The following is a 17,917-nucleotide window of genomic DNA, read 5'->3' on the forward strand; positions in this document are numbered from 1 at the left end:
GTTTGCAGCTGTGCCAGTCCTGGGGCAGGCTCTATTTCAGCATTGCAGACAAAGTGGGTGTTTTATTGCTTTCTTTGTTTAAAAAATCTTTTTAAAAGCATATTCCAGAAAGCATCCTGTTCCCTTAGGGAAGAAACGGGGTATCTGTAGGGAATGAGCCAGCAAGGCTGGGTTTATCCATGGATTTGGGCAAAGAGGAGCATGCGAATGGTCATTCAGGGTTTGGATTTATACTTTCCTTAAGCAGAGCATCGTCTTGATGTGAGACAGGGCATGGCAGGTGCTGGGGGGCTTCCTGGCACCCCAACCCCCCTTTGCCAAGGGCAGCTGCTGAGACCATGCCCAGCCGCATTTGGAGGCTCATCAGGACCACGGGAAACCTGTTTTTCAGGAGCCTTACCCAGAGCGCTTCGCAGCGTTCGGTCTCTCTTTGGCAGCTCTCCTAACCTAATTATAATTAAGTATGTATTAAGCTGGGATGAAGTGGCCTTCAAGTGGCTATAACCTTTTAACAGGGGAACTTGCAGCAAGGCAGCAGGACCATGGCTCAGGCCGGGGCAATGTGAGCCCTGGATGCGGCGTGTTGGGGATGGGGCCAACAGCTCCATGGGAAGAACCTGCCTGTGTGTCCCTCCTGAGGACACACAGCTCCATCCCAGGGCTGGGGGACATAGAGACCCCGGCTGTGCAGGGCTGTGCACCCCAGCACTGGGACAGAGCCCCATCTTCTCCTCATCATTTCTCCTCATTGCTCTGTGAGACCCCCTGCAGTGCTGGTCCAGCTCTGGGTCCTCAGCACGGGACACACATGGACCAGCTGGAGAGGGGCCAGAGGAGCCACAGAAATGACCCGAGGCTGGAACAGCTCTGCTGGGAGGACAGGCTGAGAGAGCTGGGGGGTTCAGCTGGAGAAGAGAAGCTCCGGGGAGACCTTAGTGTGGCTTTTCCAGACTTTAAAGGGGCCCATAAGAAAGATGCGGACAGACTTTTGAGCGGGGCCTGTTGTGATAGGACAAGGGATAATAGTTTTAAACTAAAGGAGGGAGATTCAGGCTGGACATGAGGAAGGAATTGTTGGCCCTGAGGGTGGTGAGAGCCTGGCCCAGGTTGGGCAGAGAGGTGGTGGATGAACCATCCCTGGAGACATCCCAGGCCAGGCTGGACGGGGCTCTGAGCAACCTGAGCTGGTGAAGATGTCCCTGCTCATGGCAGGGGGGGCACTGGGGAGCTGGGAAGGTCCCTTCAACCCAAATTATTCTATGATACTATGATTGTATCTAGGGCTGTCTCCACGCTTCCAGCCATTATCAGTGTCATGCATGCGTGTTGCACTCACGGGGGTCAGTGACGGGAGGTGGATGCATCTGAGTGAGCAGAACTAGCAAGCATCACATCTGCCCCAGCACAGCACTCTCTGCACACCATCCCTGCACTTTGGGGGGTCTGCACCCCTCAAACACATCCGGGACTTCTCTTGCCCATGCATGGGGGATCCAGTGCCTGGCGGCAAGCATCGCCCTGTCTCATCTGGCTCCATGTGAGGGCAAAGCAGCTGGGGAGCGCTTGTTTGCTGAGCTGAATTCCTCCCTGTCGACTGCTGCTCAGCGGCACCGCCGCCCGCCTGGAAGCTGATCCCCACCGCACACATCCCGGCATGCCCGAGCACCGGCACTGAGAAACGGGGTGAGAAGGGTGACGGAGGGGATTGAAGCAATGGCAAGAGAAGGCGAATGGGAGACTCTGGGTCTGCCTCAGTTTCCCCAGATATTCAGCAGGGGAATGATAATTGCACCCTTTATAAAGCTCTTTGCTGTGTGGGGCAGAAAAGGCTGCTATGAAGTTCTGCCAGCTGGGGTTGCAGTTCTCATCCCTGCTCCCAGATGTCTCAGCAATGAGGGGTAGGAGAGGGTAAAAGCTTCTTTTTCTGCCCTGGCATGTTAATGCTCCATCCCTACCCTCTATGGCTTCAATAATGCTTGATTGTTTTCCAGTGTTTTGTCATGTGCTCGAGAAAAACAAACCCATTCTCCCAGCACACCGCCTGGTTTTGATTCTGCTGGAAAACAGCCTTATCTCCAGGGCCCCGCCTGTCCCCGTCACCCCGATGGATGCACAGCGGTGCTGCCCATCAGAGGAGGAATCCCAGCTGTGACCACTCTACATCCATCAAACGCCACACCAGCACATCACCGCCTGTGTCCCTGCTCCCTCCTTCTGTCCCTGACATGAGTCTCCTTGTTGCTTGATGACATTGATAGGTGTGTGGTGACGGAGGCAATAAAATGTTACTGCTCTCAGAGTTAATGTATGGTGTAAGCTGTTCCTGGGCCACCCCAAAATGCACAGATGTAGGTACACAACGCTGCACCGCCTGAGACCCAGAGAGCACAGCAATATCTGTAGCACATCCACCCTTGCTGGCCTCCAACAGAACAGTGGATTTGGTTTTATAATCATCAATTTAAACATGAGTTTGCAAATATGAGCCTAGAAACACCAAAGGGACCTCGAAGGATTTTCCAAGCATGGAGTGGCTTTACTATAGAAGTGAATTAGAGCACCATGATGAAACCAGCCCCTGGCAGGGATGCGGAGCTGACTGAAGTTTAAGGATTTAAGGAGAGCAGTGTCTGTGGGGTCTCCTCCCCCCGACAGGTCCTGCACTTGCAGTGGTCCTTGCTCAGGGCTCCTGCTGCCCACCTGTGCACATCCCTGGCTGTTGTCCCCAAAGGAAGATCACAAGGGGCTACCCAGGGCATTGCTGGGTCACCTGGTAGAGCAGACTTTCTGGAATCTTCATGACAAGCTCCCAAAATCCATGTGTTCACTTGGTGAACTTGATACCGTTTTTGCAGCCCAGGAGAAGTGACAATGGTGTTTAACCCAGGGCTTGAGGAAATGCTGTGGTTACAACAATGAGGTGTCCCTGGGAAAGCCTTGCTGGGGTCACCCCCAGCTTGCAGCCAGCTCCCCATTGTGGTGACTGGTTTGTGGAAGCCAGAATGGCCATGGCAACTCTCAGGCATTCTCCACTGCTCCCTGGTCAGCACATCCACCTTTTCCTACCCTGGGATCTGCAAATCACCATCCACAGGGGACATGGCTGCTGTGTCCCCTTCCCCTGCCCTTCACCACAAGAACCACTCCAGCTTGGGGTCTGAAGGTGAGAGGGCTGGGGGGTGATCGCTGAAAGGTTTGTGAGGAGCTGTTACTGTCACAACTTGCTTTCCTCAAAACATCCTTCCACTTGCACCCCTCCAGAAAAGCCCTTAAAGCACACGCTTAACAGTAAATAGACGTTTGAAAGCACATTGAAGTCAATGCGACTCCAGCAGTGGCTCATGCGTAGGAGCTGAATCCCAGCATGGGAAGGTCTTGCTGCCCGTGGCAGGCTTCCCCTGGGGATTTTGTGTGCCAAGGGCATGACTGAGGGCTGTTCAGGAGATGGGCACTGGCATTTCCATGGCTCCTGCAGCCTCTGTGCATTCCCAGCCACTGTCAGGTCCCCCGCAGACCTTTGCTGAGAGCATCTCTGACTGATGTTGGCATCAGGACTTTGTCCTTCCAGGTGAAGCAGGGTGGCTCCAAACCTCTTCCATTGCAGAAAGCAATGACCTCAAATGGCATGGCTGCCACCTTGATGTCTCCTTTTGTCTGTGTTACCTGGCTCTGTGCAGCAAATCCACTCTTGAAGGCCACCCGAGCAATCCCTGTGCAGCAGAGGCCTCCCCTGGCTGGCACAGCCAGCTCTGTCCTGCTTTGGGACCTTTCCGGTTGGGTTGGATGGGATGGCATGTCCAGCAGGTGAGACCTCTGTCTCATTTTTGTCATCTACCCAGAGTGAGATAAACCCTGCCTAAAAATACCACTTTCTCCTCACTACTAATCCGGGCACATAATTCAGATGCCTGCAGAGGATGCTGAGTTTGTCACCTGGAGAGGTGACTCTGACACAGCCGAGCTGGGCAAATGTCCCTCTCCCTTTTCGGCTTATCCCAAGATGCATCTGCAGTGGATTTGCACGGGGTGGCTGTTTTTATTTAACACGAACAGAAAAAAAGAAATTCACGAAAACCCCTCCACCGCAGCTCCCCCTGAGGCCCTGCTGCCATCTACTGGGGGCCGGGCACAGAGCCGCCCGCGCCAGCCCCGGGCTGGGATGGGACCTGCCGGGGGGACAGACCCCTCCAGGGCACTGGGGAGGGGGGTATCCCCGCCCTTGCTGTCCTGGATCCGGCCCCCTCCTACTGCAACCTCGTTACAAGTGTGGTGGGAGCAGCTGAGGGACCTGGGGGGTTCAGCTGGAGAACAGGAGCTGATCTCTGAACTGCCCGAAAGGAGCTTGGAGCCAGGGGGGTCGGGCTCTGCTCCCCAGGAACAAGCGCCAGGAGCAGAGGAAACGGCCTCAAGTTGCGCCAGGGGAGGTTGAGGTTGGATCTGGGGAACAATTTCTTCCCCAAAGGGCGGTGGGGCATTGGAACAGGCTGCCCAGGGCAGTGCTGGAGTCACCATCCCTGGAGGGATGGACAGACGGAGATGAGATTCTCAGGACATGGGGTAGTGCCAGGGGTGGGTTATGGTTGGACTTGATGACATTGAGGGTCTCTTCCAACCAAAATGATCCTGTGATATTATGATTTGGGAGCAAATCCACTGGAGAGCCCCAGCAGCCCGGAGCATCCTGGATGTGGATCTTGGCTGTGCCCTGCTCCTCTGAGCTGGGACTTGCAGAAGTCTTTTGGCCCGTGTATTTGGGGAGACAGAGCCCAACTCCAGAAGGATGCAGGCACCTGTGGTTTCTACTTGCTGATGTGATTTTCTGATTTACACTCAATGCCATCATAAAATGTGTATCCAAATCATGCCTCTCCTTTTGGGCAGCAGGGGTGACAGGGCTGTGGGTGGGTGGGCACTGCCTGGGGGACTTCATGGCTGCTCTGACTTGCAGGGTTGTAAGGTGGGGAAGAAGCTGAGATTGCAGATGCTCCAGGCTCATAGCGTCCTTTGAATGCTGCCACCCTCACATCTGGATGTGTGGGCTGCCCAGGAGTGTGGCTGGCTGCCCGCAGGCTGGGGTAGCACAGCACATCGCCGATGTGCAAGCAGCTCTGGTGGTTTCCCATAAGGTTTATTCAGCTCCATCATACATGAAGCAAGGGCAACTGGTTATGGCCACATCTTCCACTTGCAGTGCCCAGAACAAGTGCCTAAATCCAGGATTTGGCACCTGAACACATTGATCATGGGAGAGGGACGGGGGTCACATGGAGCTGTGATGCTCTGGTGTGTGGAAGGTGGTGGTGGCTCTGGAGGCTCAGAGGTGGCTGGGACAGAGGGTGCTGGGCTGAGGGTCACCACGGTCCCAGCTGTCACGGAGTGCTGCATCCAGCTCTGGGTCCTCAGCACAGGACACACATGGACCTGCTGGAGAGGGGCCAGAGAAGTCAAAGAAATGATCCAAGGCTGGAACAGCTCTGCTGGGAGAGTTGGGGGATTCAGCTGGAAAAGAGAAGCTCTGAGAAGACCTTAGTGCGGCCTTTCAGTGCTTAAAAGGGGCCGATAAGAAAGACCGGGACAGACTTTTGAGCAGTGCCTATGGTAATAGGACAAGGGGTGTTGGTTTTAAACTGAAGGAGGGACATTCAGGCTGGACATGAGGAAGGAATTGTTTCCCCTGAGTTTGGTGAGAGCCTGGCCCAGGTTGGCCAGAAAAGTGGTGGATGCCCCATCCCTGGAGACATCCCAGATCAGGATGGACGGGGCTCTGAGCAACCTGAGCTGGTGAAGATGTCCCTGCTCATGGCAGGGGTGACACTGGGGGAGCTGGGAAGGTCCCTTCAACCTAAATTGTTCTGTGATTCTATGGTACCCACCGACTCTCTCTGGCCTCACACGGTCCCTCCCCCATGCTGACCCCATGCTGACTGCCAGAGGCAGAGCCTCCTTTCCCCCCCCAACCCGGGTAGGTGCTTCCAGGGGTGCAAACCGCAGAGGGCTGCAGGAGGAGCGACTGTTCCACCCCCAGGAGCAATGCTCAGCCCCCCAGTCCCTGCAGTTCTCGGGCAGGACACGAGGGGGAAACCTCACCCCGTGCGGCTGCAGCTCCTCCCGCAGCCCCGCTCCGCCCCGGGTCTGCTCCCCGGGTCTGCCCCCCGAGCCGCCCGGCCGCGCCGCTCACGGCCCCGGGACGGGGAGCAGAGCAGCTCCACCCCGCTGCAACACTGGGGAGTGTGGGGCAGGACAGAATCATAGAATCATAGAATAGCTCGGGGTGTCTCAAGGCAAGTTGGGACAAGACCAGCTCTCTGCATGTAGGGCGACTTTTTGCAGCATCTTACGTCGAGGGGTCATTGAGTAAAGCCACGATGCACCTGCGGCAGGCAAAAAGGCAGCAGCTGAGCAACACAGCCTCGTGTTGGAGCAGCTGAGGGTCTTTACCTGCTAAATGCGCTCTTGTGCGAGAGGACTAATGCTCACCAAGCTGAAAGGAGAGGAGGTTGTGCAAACCGACCCTCTGCTCAGCTCAGTGCTGGGGAAGCGTCCCCGTGGTGCTCCATCCCCTCTGGGGCTGTGGCTCCAGCTGAATTGGGGGAGCAGAGGGCTGGGAAACCGGGCAGCACCAGGACTGTGGGCTCACAGATGGACTGAGCCAAGGCAGATGTTTGGACACAAAGAAAAGGTCATCACAGAGTGTGATGAAGTGGTCTCCTCCATAAGCCACCAGCAATATGAGAAGTCATGGGGCTGGCACAGGGAGAAGTTAGAACTGGCACCAAGGAGGTTAGGACTGGCTCTGGGAAAGGCTTTCTAGCAGTAAGAAGAGAGCTGTGCTGACACTGCAGGTGACTCTGGAGATCCCTGTCCTTGGTGGGCTCCAGAACGGGGCAGATGTTAATAAATGTCTGTCAGGGATGGCTATGCAGCAGTTCTGCCTTGGTGCCAGGGATGAACCCTTACTGTCCAGTGGTCTCCTTGGCTTCCATCCCAGCCCTGATTTCTGCACCCAGGAGAGGGCACCTGTCGTCTGCCACAGCTCTGCCTCACCCACTGCCAGTTACAAACTGGGTTCTGGAGAGAGCACTGGCCACTCGCACAGCAATGCACAGCTCACCCGGAGACCCTAACCACAGCGTGATGTGGCCGTGGGGGCCGGAAGGATGTGTGTCTCCTTCTCTTACAATTACCACTATAATTGTTAATATTACAGTGGGGAAAATGTTTGGTTTTACTCCATCAAAGTTTTGCCCACACTTTTACTTGTCTTGCTTCTCCCTGTGACAAGCATGGATGGTTTCTAGCAAGCTTCTATGTGGCTTTGAGCATGCAAAAATCAGAAAGTAGTGTAGAAATGGTCCCAAGGGGTGCGGGATGGATCCGCCATAGTGAGACCCATTGCATCGCCCCCTCAAAGATGAGAAACTGAGGCGCAGAGGGCTGAGTGACCTGCTCATGTCCTCCAGGGCATCAGCGAGCACGGGGGGCTGAGCTGTGCCCTTCCAAAACCAGGATCAGACTTTCTCAGTGGAAGAAAACACCTGAGAAAGGAGGTGGAAGAGCGCCAGGAGTGAGTGTGGGTTTGCTCCAGAGACCCCAACCCTTACATGGGGCAAGAGAACAGAAAAGCGCAGATCAGACAAGTGTTCGCCTGCTGGAAGTGTGACAGCTCTGGAGTCCTTCCACCCCAGAGCCGGCCAGGAAACCTGTGGCAGATCGGGTCATTTAAGGTGATATTGTCACCCTCTGCATAGGAGGCGGAAGGGGAACATCTGGGGTCAGATCTGCCACCACTGAAGTCTACAGCCCATTTTCATTTCTCAGGGTCGGGCTTTCTTTCAGGATCCTTTGGGTTGCACCAGAGAAATGAAAAACACAAGTTGTGAGGGGAAGCAGTGACAAAAAACAAGTTCCCTTTTTGATGGATCTTGCTTCCCCTTCCCTCCCAAGCTACGCAGGCAGCAGGGAGAGGCTGCTCCACCCAGGGCTGTGAAGCTCCATCATTATGTGAACATGGGGAAAAGGGACAATGAGCACACCTAGAGCCTTTGCAGCCACGGGCAGAGCCACACGCGATGTCCGTGTAAGGACAGACTTAAACACCTCAAATCTGGGAAACCCACAGTCCAGACAACAGTGAAAGCATCCAGGGGAACTGTGCTGGTTGCAGTCTGCAGCCCTTGGCCTGTGCCTGGAGATGTTGACTTTATGGCATTTTAGGGGGGCTGAATTATTGTATCTCCAGTGTGTGGCCTGGTCCGAGTCCAGCAAGGACACCCCAGCACCTCTCTGGCTGAGACGTCAGCCCGTTTTGCTCCCTCCTGCCCATTCCCTGGATGATGTTCAGCTGAGTTCTGCATCCCTCTGCTTGCTGCATCCCAAGTGATGCTGCATCCCAAGTGATGCTGCCGGGGTCCTGCCCAGGTCTCCGGACAGCAGCGTATCCATGGGAAGGGCATCAGGCTGGGGTGGATTTGGGATGGGAGGAGAGGTTTCAGGACAGGTATGGACCTGTGTGGGGGAATTCGACCCGGCCAAGGGAGATCACAACCTGCAGAGGGAGATTTTCTCTGCACAGCTGCATTTGCAGGGGTGCTGCCCAGGGAGAGGGACCTTCCACCGGCCTTCCTGCAGAAACCCAGTGCCTGCCTGCAGAAACCCAGTGGAAAGCTGCTGGGGGAGGAGGATGAAGACGGAAGTCTGTGTTGGATTTTTTGGCACTTTCCGGATCCTGAGCCTGCCACTCATCCCTTGTTTAGACACAGGGACCCCTTAGTTAGGGACAGATGAGTGAGGGGCATTGACTGGGATAATGAGGAAGAAATTGTTGGCCCTGAGTTTGGTGAGAGCCTGGCCCAGGTTGGGCAGAGAGGTGGTGGATGAACCATCCCTGGAGACATCCCAGGCCAGGCTGGACGGGGCTCTGAGCAACCTGAGCTGCTGAAGATGTCCCTGCTCATGGCAGGGGGACTGAGGAGCTGGGAAGGTCCCTTCAACCAAAACCATTCTGTCATTCTATGATTCTATGATAATGCAGCAGTTTGAGGGGGTTACCCTGGGTCGGCTTTGCCTCCCAGCATGTGAGAGGGGCCCAGCGAGGGGTCAGCTGGTGCTTGTGCAAATCCCTGGGGAGATGGGAGGTTGTGAAAGGAGCTTTCCCCCCACTGCAGCACTGGGGGTCACCAAATCCACAGCTCCCTTGGGACAGCATCCCCATCCCTGCTGTCCATGAGCCTCCACCCGTTGGCTGGATGGGAACTGCTTCTGGAGGGGCGTAAGGAAAAAAACCAACCATCTTTCCAAAGATGCATTTGCAGAGAGCGGTAGGTGCTTGGTTTGAGATCTCACAACACTAAAACCGCTCCTGATTTTGCTGTGAAGGATGTGGAGATGGAGAATGGGAGTTGCTGAGCCCTCCAGCGATGAGCTGGGCAATGAGTCTTTACCCACAGACTTTTTCTAGTTGGATTTTGACCATTTTTGTCAACAGGACATTCCTAGGTGCGCTAAATACCCTGACTGATGGCCATCGCACCATGAGCAATATTCTTATGTTTGGCCTTTAAATATTGTGTTCTAAGGAGAAATCTATATTGCAAGATTTGAGACAGTAAAACAGTCTTCCAGGTATTTATTATAGAAATTTGGATATACTCCACTCTGCTAAGCCTGACTCAGCAACGTGTTGTTGATTCAGGGAAGTGCGTATGTGTGTGGTACAAATACAGAAAAGAGTTGAGTAGAGAGGAGTGGAAAGGTGACCCTGACAAACTTCTGAGCACACTTGCGCATTAGTGGTAAGTCCCATCTCCAGCAGCCATCTAGGAGGTGCCTTTATGCTGATTTGGAGGATGAGGAACCAAAATAGAAGTCAGAAAAAGGAGATTTGGGTTTGTGAGTTCACATTCCTGGAAATGAAGAAGGATTTGACTGAAGCAGAACGATTGCTCTTGTGGGAAATGTTTGCAGCCCGCTGGCCCTCACCTACCCCAGTCCCTTTGCATACACTGGAAACCTGATTTGCTTAGAAATGTTCTCTATGGAGATCACTATCCATCACCAAAGGGGCTTTATGTAGCAATCATTTTGCTCTTCTCCCAGTCAAGTGTTTCCATGAGTTGCTTTGGAGCTTCTTGTGGAAAAATTACATTTATATTTAAATACTTTCTCACTAGTCTCGTATTAGCTGTTGAGCATCCTTCAGAGCAGAGGCGTTGTCCCCTGGGCACCTGGGAGCAATGATGCTGCTGGATCTCTGCCCTCTGAATTTGCATCGGCATGGGCTTTCCTGCTGAGTTAGCTGGAACTCGCAGTTCGGTATTCGGGTCTTTTTACCTTGCCAGATTAGCCGTGGAAGGACAAACCAGGCAGGGTGAGCAGGAAGGCAGAGCGGTGCTGACAGTCTCTGGCATGAAGCTCGCCCATCGCAGCCGCCGGCCCTGTGGTTTCCCTGGCAGAGGGAGTTACCCCAGGTCAGTGTTTCACATCACGTGTGGCTGGCGTGTTTACCCCGCTACCAACAACCCAAAGGTCTGCACAAGAGCGTCGTCAGGACGCAGCCTCGGCTTCCTCCTCCCCAACGGGGCTGGTGGGGCAGCTCGAGGGGAAGAAACCGAGCTCCGGAGCTGAGATGCACCCAGTGAGCTGCCGGTGTGCTCGGTGGTACGGCTCCTTCAGTGTGACATTGCTGCCGGTGTTACTACAGCCACACTGAATGCAACCCCGCTGCATGGTGGGGAGTGACTTGGGCTGCCTCCCCTGCTCTGCGTGTGGCCACTAAAAGCCACCTGGGATCCCTTCCCACTGTCCTGCTGTCACCCTGGAGTGTGGCACTGGTGTCCCTAGGATGTCCTGGACCCAAATGAGAACATGTCCAGGATAAGGAGCAGCGCAGCCCCCTGCTCCCAGGAGCTCACGTTCACACGCTGGTGTCACCAGCCCTCGGAGATGCCTTCGCTCTGGAGCCCTTTCCCCGAGCTGGCTGCTCCAGCCTGGCGGTCACCACCCTGCTGTTTGTCACTCTTGTCACTGCAAGCTGCAGCAGCCTCCTTGGCGGTGCCGGGGACACGGCACCTCCCTGAGCTCCTCCGCTTCCTTCCGCCGGCACGAGCCCCCAAGCCACCATTTTTGGTAACTTCCTCAGGCTGCAGCGTGCCCTGAGGAGAAAAACAAGCAGCTCACAGCACAGCAGGTGCAGAGGGTATGGGGCAGGAGGGGACACGTTGCAGGCCCAACACCTGCAGAAGTTTGAGCTCTCCAGATTTAGTCCTCTGACACATCCCACGTCCTCTGGTTCAGGGATACACCTGAAAAGCTGGGTCTGAAACCAGGAGGTGGGAATGGGGCAGAAGGGATGGGAAAGATGAGGTTGGCATCCCAAAGACAGAACCCAGCCTTTAAATCTGGCGTGAAGAGCCCAAGCTCAGAGGATGCTGTGTCACAAAGCCTGCTCCACCCGAATATTTGGCTATTTTGCAGGGTAGTGCCTTGTAGCAAGTGCCACAAACACATAGACATGAGACTTTCCCCTTCCTGTTATTTTTACCACCAGATAATTTCTTCTCAATTGCTGGCAGCCACTCGGCTGGTGAAGGTCGAGTCCATGTCCCCTGTACGCGGGGTTTGACTGGATACAGAGTGATGCCCCAGCCCTCCCGGAGCAGGAGGCAGCGGCTCTGAGCGCTGGCGTCCCACACGGCTTGTACAGCAGGTGGTTGTCTCAATGGGTCACCAATTAAAGACAATTTTGGCTCTGACTGGGTTTGCTTTTTTTTTTAAAATTCACTGGAATCTCACTGTGAAACCCACATCTATTTCGGCCCCTGAGCAGCTTTCGAATCTCAGAGCATCAGCAGCAAGAGTCACTCTCTTTTGAAAAACCGAAACCCGCAAAGAAACCCGAAGGCAGATCCTTGCCCCTGTCTGCGATATCAGCTGGGCTGGATCTGGCCGCGAGCCCCCTGTGGCCGACGGGCCAGCGGGAAGGCATGGGGGTTGAGTATTGCCAGCGACAGAGGTGGCACAGGCCCTTCCTCAGGAACAAATTCGAAGGCAGCAGAAAAAGGCCATTCCCAAGCGCCACCAGAGCAGAAATCAGCAGCGTGTCTCCAGCCTGGTGTTGCCCAGCTCAGGATGTTGGTGGCTTTGTTGAAAGCCACTGAGGGCTTTTCCAGCAGAGATGGGGTGAAGGGCTGCATAGGGAGGGAAGAAACCAAGGTCATGAAATACGTAGGATGGAGGCATGGAGGAAGGGAGAGAGGGATGGGAGAGGGAGGGCGAGGTGGATGGCTGGAGGGATGGACAGATGGATGAATGGAGTGGTGGATGGAAGGTTGGAAAGATGCATGGATGGAGGGGAAGAAGGAGAGATTGATGGAGAGAAGGGTAGATGGATGAATTGCAGGATGGTGAGATGGATGTGTGGATGGATAGAGGAATGGCAGGAGGGAGGGAAGGATGGAGGAGTGGACAAATGGAAGAGCCAAGAGTGGATGGGAAAGTGGTGGGGGGACAGATGGATGGATGGATGGATGGATGGAAGGGCGGGTGGCTGAAGGGATGGCTAGCTGGATGAACAGCATGGTGGTGGGAGGGAGGGAAGGTTGGATGGAGGGAAGGATGGATGGAGGGATGGATGGATGGGGGGATGAAGGGTGGCGGGGCGCAGGGAAGGGCGGCAGCAGGGCTGGGAGGCGGGCAGGTGCCGCGGGCTGGGTGTCGGGGGCACGGATGAGGGCGGGCCGGGGGCGGGCCGGGCGGTGCCCGGGGCCGGTCTGCGCACACGTGTGGGGCGGGAACCGCCGGCAGCCCCGCCCGCCCGGTGCCGCCCGCCGCAGGGAGCGGAGCAGAGCCCGGCGCGGAGCCCCGCGGGGCACGCCGAGGATGGGCAGGGAGCCCCGGCGGCAGCGGCCCTGCAGGTGGGGAGAACCGGGGGGGTGGCCGTGTCACCGGGGTGGGGGTCCCGGTGACACCCGCTGTGCCCGGTGTAACCGGGAAGTTCTGTATTCCCGGGGGGGCTGTGTAAATGAGGCGGGGGGAGGGGGGTCTGTATACCTGTGGCTGTGGAGGGGGCGGGTGAGCAGGGGGGTCGTTTATAAGTGGGGTGTCCGTGTAAGCGAGGAGCCCGTGCAGCCGGCGGTGCGGGGGGAGAACGCTCTGCGCCGGTGTGCCCGGGGCGGGGGGGCTGTGGAATTTTGGGAGGGCTACTTATTAACGGAGTGTCTAAGGAACAGGGGGAAAATGAACCTGGTGTCATGGGGGGGTCCCATGTAGCTGGGGGCTAAACCCACCTACGGGGGTGTCACCAGCCCCGGGGTGCTGGCTTTCCCTTGCAAGGTTGGAAGGGGGCACCCTGCACCGTGTCTCCCTCGGGGTCCCCTTGCAGCTCAGCGGGTTCCCCGGCCCCCTGCACCCCTGGCCAGAAGGAGCCGGTGTCACCCCACAGATGGGGATGGGCCCCACTGCTGTGACTCATTTCTGGACTGCAGACTTGTTTGCCTCCACACCACCCCACGGAGCTGCCGCTTGTGACCCAGGTGTGGGGCCCCAGGGGACACCCCACTGTGCCTGGGTCCCTGGGAAATCCCGGGGGCTCTCCAGCACCCGCCTGGAGTTTTGGCAGGGCCGCTGGCGGGGGTGGCAGTGAGTCACTCCGTGTCACTGCAGCAGGAGCTCCCCCCGCCAGGCTCGAGGGACCCGAGGACAAGTCACCTATTGTGCCTGTCACCCTCGGCTGACTCCCCCCAGCACAAGAGGGTGGAGGTGTGACCCCCCGGGGGTCTGTGCTTTGGCAACAGGATGCGGTTTGGGACGTGACAAGCCCAGCAGCATGTCCTCCCTCCGGCATCGGAGTGTGGACGTGCACCAGTCCAGAGACGTCCCTGTGCTGCTTCGTGCACCAGCCTGGGCTGGTAGTTGTGCCTGCAAAGAAGCATCTTCCATCAGGTGCTTCTGTGGCCTTATGGTGCCACCAGCAGTTTAGTGGCCAGTGGTGACTGGAGGGTGCCCAGACCCAGCTGAGCCTCCCGCTGCACTCACTTCTGCAACAACCTCCCCAAAAGGATGTTTAGCTGTTTTGGACGGTGTAAGCCCTCAGGGAGGAAAGGGCTAGGCTGATTCAAATCACTAATGAAAGCGGGAGAAAAGACATTTCAGACCTTTGTTTTTGTGTTTATTAACATCTCACTGCTGTTACCCCAGCCCTTAACCTTGCTAATGGTTTGTTTTCAGTGCTGCTGCTCTCAATGCAGCCAAGCTGTGCTCAGGCAGCTGCAGGCTGCTGCTGCTCACCCTGCTGCTGAACAGCTGCAGTTCATTTAGGTTTCCCATTTAAACAAGTTTTCTAAATCTCGGTTTGATGCAGAGCCTGCAAACTCCAGGGATATGCAGGTCATCAATGCTTTAATTTTCAAGTCTGCTGCAGGGGTCTGTTTTTTTCTTTTCTTCTTCAGAACAAAAACTTGCATGCAGTTGCAAATTGTTTCCGAAACACGATTGCAAATTGTTTTGAAGCTCTGGGTGTTGCTCAGATTAGAGTTTAAACCTAGAAAGATGAGAAGATAAAGAGCGAGCGCCTGGCGGTGGTGGTTGCAGCGGTTGCCTCCCTCAGTCACAGTGGCTGCGCCAGGCTGGAGGGTGCAGGCGACGGCTGGCATGGCCCTTGGAGCTGGGCTGGGCGATGCGCTGCGGGTTTCTGGGCAGCACGGAGCCTGGGGCTCTGCACTGTGAGCCAGGGGTGCATTTGGTCCGAGGCCAACTCCATCCTCACGGTGTTGTCCTGCTGGGCTGAAATGGGGAGCCCACTGGTCTGCCTTCCCCGGTATCATGTGGCCATTGCTCTCCCACTCCCTGCAGCTCCACAGCCCCCAGCAAGAGCAAGGGGGATGAAAAGTGTTGGAGGTGCTTGTACAGAGGGAGAAGCTGTAATGTTGGTGTGCATTGATTTGGGGAGGCGGGCTGGGGCTCCTCACCGGCAGCCCTGCAGCTCTGGTGCTGTAGGATGGTGCAGCTGGCCAGTCCCTCCTCCCCCTTGGAGATCAGGACAACCCAGTTTGGAGAAAAGCAAACCAAAACTTGTCACTTGGTGCCTTTTGCTGAACGTGAAAATGAAGACGTGAATTTTGCATTGAGAAAGAAGAGCTAAACCCATCTGAAAGCATTGGCAGAGGTACCGTTTGCCGCGCCGGCAGTGCGTGCTCCGCGTACTGCAGCAGCCTCGGGGCGGAGGGCGCGGAACGTGGTGATGCTGTGGGTGCAGCACGCCGGCTGCAGCGGGGACCGGGCTGTGACACCCGCTCGGTGGCACGGGGACCGCGGCGGCCTTGCCATGCTGCAGCTCACCTGGGGTAGTTTCAACTTCTCTTTTTTGGGTGACTGCTGAGCTGTTCCTGGCACGATGGGGCTGCCCACTTTTGCATTTGTTTTTTTGCAAAAGGAAAATTGTGCATGGGTTTGTTTGGGGAGAGCCACTCAGGTGGGTGCCCGGAGACTGGTTTTGAGTGATCGGAGGCTTCTGCTGTATCCGAACTCTGCTCCCATCAGCTCGTTGCACTTGTGCTGGGCAGTAGGTGAGAGAATGGGGAGGGGGGATGAGGTTCCTATGGAAACTGTGCCCACCCTGCGGGCATGGCGCTGCAGCACCGCAGGTCTCCCTTGCTGCAGCTCTGTGCTTTGCAGCCGTGCTCAGCCAGGGTGTTGTTTTGGGCTGGAAATGTCACCTCTGGCTACAGTGGAGGAAAACGTGGATTCAATCCAGGCTCCAGAGCTGCAGTTCATGCTCTTTCCCTCCTCTCTGCAAGATTTCCTTTCTGCTTCCCCGAGAGGCTCGGTACCACAGGACTCCCTGTCTTTGCCCTATCTGTCGTGGCTGTAGGTGGTGTGGGGACATTCTTGTCACCGGTCCACTGCCAGCCTTTTCTTTGAGAGGGTCCTACCCATCCAAATTCATCATTGGGGGTCTAACGCTGACCTCTGGGCGTGACATGCAGGAGGATTTGGTGACGATGTCCTGCATGCAGTCTGGAGGGGTGTCCAGGGCTTGTCACCAGCGCTGGCACCGAGCCCTCTGCACCGGGTGGGAGCCTGGGGAGCGGCTGCAGCGCCCGAGCGCCTTTCCCAGCACGGAGGCCAAAAAGCCCGTGTTCCTGTTTCTTCTGATCTCGTCTTTGGTCGCCAATTAGCACGACGTGAGAACTTGTCTCCCCCATGACGCGTCTGTGTGACTCCTTGGATGCTTTAATTGCAGGGTTTTCAGCAGCCAGAGCGCGATGAAATGGTAATTGTTGTGATTGTATTCTGTGCGGTAAGTAAGAGACGTGGCTCTTTGGCGGAGCTTAATTAGGAAATAGGGACACTGTTGGGAATGGCTCTGCGATGCGATTTTCCTAATGAAAGCTACTGAATAGGCAGCCTTGTAATGAAGAACAGACTTGTGAGGGGCATTGCCAATTGCTCTTCTCTAGTGTTAATTTTGTATTTCCTCCCCATTGTTTCTAATACCCTCTTGGAAAAGCTTGAAGATAAGATGCTTTATTTTCTTACGCCTCGTATCCTGTTTGGCAAGCTGCGATTATAGCGTGTGCATCTGGAATACATGAGTGGCCAGGCATGAGCTCCTTCAGACTTGTTAATCTCTGATTTCAAGCTCTGCCGTTGGAAAGAAAAATAAAAAAGAAAACAGAAAAGAATTAAAAAATAAAGGCAACTTCAGCTTGCGGTCAGATGATCCTCCCCAGCACCGCGGGAGATGCTCGCCTGAGTTTGCAGATGTGTGGCTGGAAGAGAGCTGGCTCCGTCGAGCGCGAAGGCAGCGCGATGCTGTGGGAAGCGCGGTTTGTTTGGAAACAGCGTGGCGGGGTTCCGTGTCCGAGGCTTGGCTGTTTTCATCTCGGGTGTCCTCTCCTTGCAAGTGGGATTGCTATGCTTAACCTGCCACGTGTGAGAGTTCACCCAGGTTCCAGTCTCCTGCTGGTAAGAGGAGCCCCGAGGCCGGTTCCTGCCGGGGCAGCTGTGAGGTTCAGCTCCCACCTGCGCCGCTGCATTCCCGGAACGGGGCTGCTGACCCCTCCGGTGTGCCCGGGTTGATGTGGGCTCCAGCGCTCCCTCCCCAGCTGTGCCGGGCAGTGAAAAGGGCTGCAGATGTTTTTAGTCAACAGATGTGAGTGTGAGGCTCTTGCTGAGTTGAAAGGGCAATGGGATAACACTACCTGGCTGGGTGACGTGGTCCTGTAGTGCTGGGACAATTATTAGTGGCTCTCAGTGCTGCAGAGACAGCAATGGGGCTTGGCTTTCCCTCAAATGCTTTGTTTCATTGCCCGAATTTCCCACAGTGCTTGAGGTGAGAGCACCTTTGGATGCTCCTAAAATGCTGCTGGTCCTTATTTTGGGGTGGGTTTAAGCAGAAGTGATGCCCGGGAACAGAAGGCACACTGGTCACACCGCTCACGGCTGCCCAGCGCTGCAGGAAAGGCTCGGCTTCAAACCCGCCTTGTGGCTGTCCTTAGCAGCTGCTGCGGCAGGGAGGTCATCGTCTTTTTTTATCCTGTGTTGGAGGGGTTTGAGCTGTAACATCAAGGTATTTTCAGTATTGTGTTAAAGTCTGTTGCGATGCAGCGTTGTGTGGATGGATGTAGGGCTGGTGTGTGCACGCTTTAGGAGAGATGGTGTCTTGAGCTTGCCAAAGTGTTTTTCATCCCTTCCACAAAGGCCCATTCTTTGTTGTCTCAAATTAGGATGAAATGCTTCCCCTTTCAGCTGCTTCCCCCATCACTCTATGTCTATTTAAACCCAGGGCTCAGAGGCTTCTCTGCAAACAAGCTCTCATCCTTTCAGGTGGCATTTCCCTTTTCTCATTGTTTCTGGCACTCTGTACATGTGAAACTTCACAAATGTTTCTTCATTCTCTGTGTCTTTGTGTTATTAAACC

At 55.6% G+C, this 17,917-nt stretch overlaps 1 protein-coding gene across 3 annotated transcripts in view; it reads left to right on the plus strand.

Annotated features, from left to right (window-relative positions):
• Positions 1-12,783: 12,783 nt before the first annotated feature.
• The window catches only part of PIK3R5 (phosphoinositide-3-kinase regulatory subunit 5), a 62,394-nt gene continuing 57,260 nt past the window's right edge, over positions 12,784-17,917 (plus strand). For all 3 annotated transcript variants that reach the window (XM_065852700.2, XM_065852703.2, XM_071816488.1), the window contains exon 1: positions 12,784-12,911. The gene's annotated coding sequence lies outside the window, so the exon portion shown is untranslated. The remainder of the gene's footprint in view (positions 12,912-17,917) is intronic.

Source organism: Patagioenas fasciata, chromosome 18 (assembly GCF_037038585.1).
Source record: "Patagioenas fasciata isolate bPatFas1 chromosome 18, bPatFas1.hap1, whole genome shotgun sequence".
NCBI classification, from domain to species: Eukaryota; Metazoa; Chordata; class Aves; order Columbiformes; family Columbidae; genus Patagioenas; species Patagioenas fasciata.